The following is a 574-nucleotide window of genomic DNA, read 5'->3' on the forward strand; positions in this document are numbered from 1 at the left end:
ACTGCGCAACGGGAGCGAACGCGAGAATTTCGCATGTGTGATTTCGCATGACACAGCTCGGTTACGAACAAAGACAGTATGTTTTTATAACAAGTGAACACTGTTCTTCAAATAGAAACAAAGATGGAGTAGAGTGGTTGAATATTTGTGTTGTATTCATATGAAATCAAGCGAGCGTCAAGCGAATTTTGGCAGCACGCTTTCCTACCTGCTATATATTTATGTGTCCCTGAGCACTGTGCAGCAGCTATAGCGTGCGGTGTACTAGTGTGTTGCAGATGAGCATTTGACCGGCATCTACAGGTGATTATAGGCGAAATAGAGTAGAGAAACATTAAGACTTCGGTAGTAAATACATTTCGTGTTTATTGACCATTATTTTTTTTTATTGAGACGTTCTAAGTGCCTGTGCTCCGATAGTACCCTGGGGTACATTAGCTCTAGTAACTATAGCCCGCGTACGCACGCGGGCTATAGTATAGTTACTAGAGCTAGTACTACTACTACTAGTAGGGGGACATACACCCTATTTCAGCGCCATGGATTTCCCTGCACATTCCAAAGAGAGAATCAG

This window comes from Priapulus caudatus, unplaced genomic scaffold (assembly GCF_000485595.1).
Source record: "Priapulus caudatus unplaced genomic scaffold, Priapulus_caudatus-5.0.1 Scaffold451, whole genome shotgun sequence".
Lineage (NCBI taxonomy): Eukaryota > Metazoa > Priapulida > Priapulimorpha > Priapulimorphida > Priapulidae > Priapulus > Priapulus caudatus.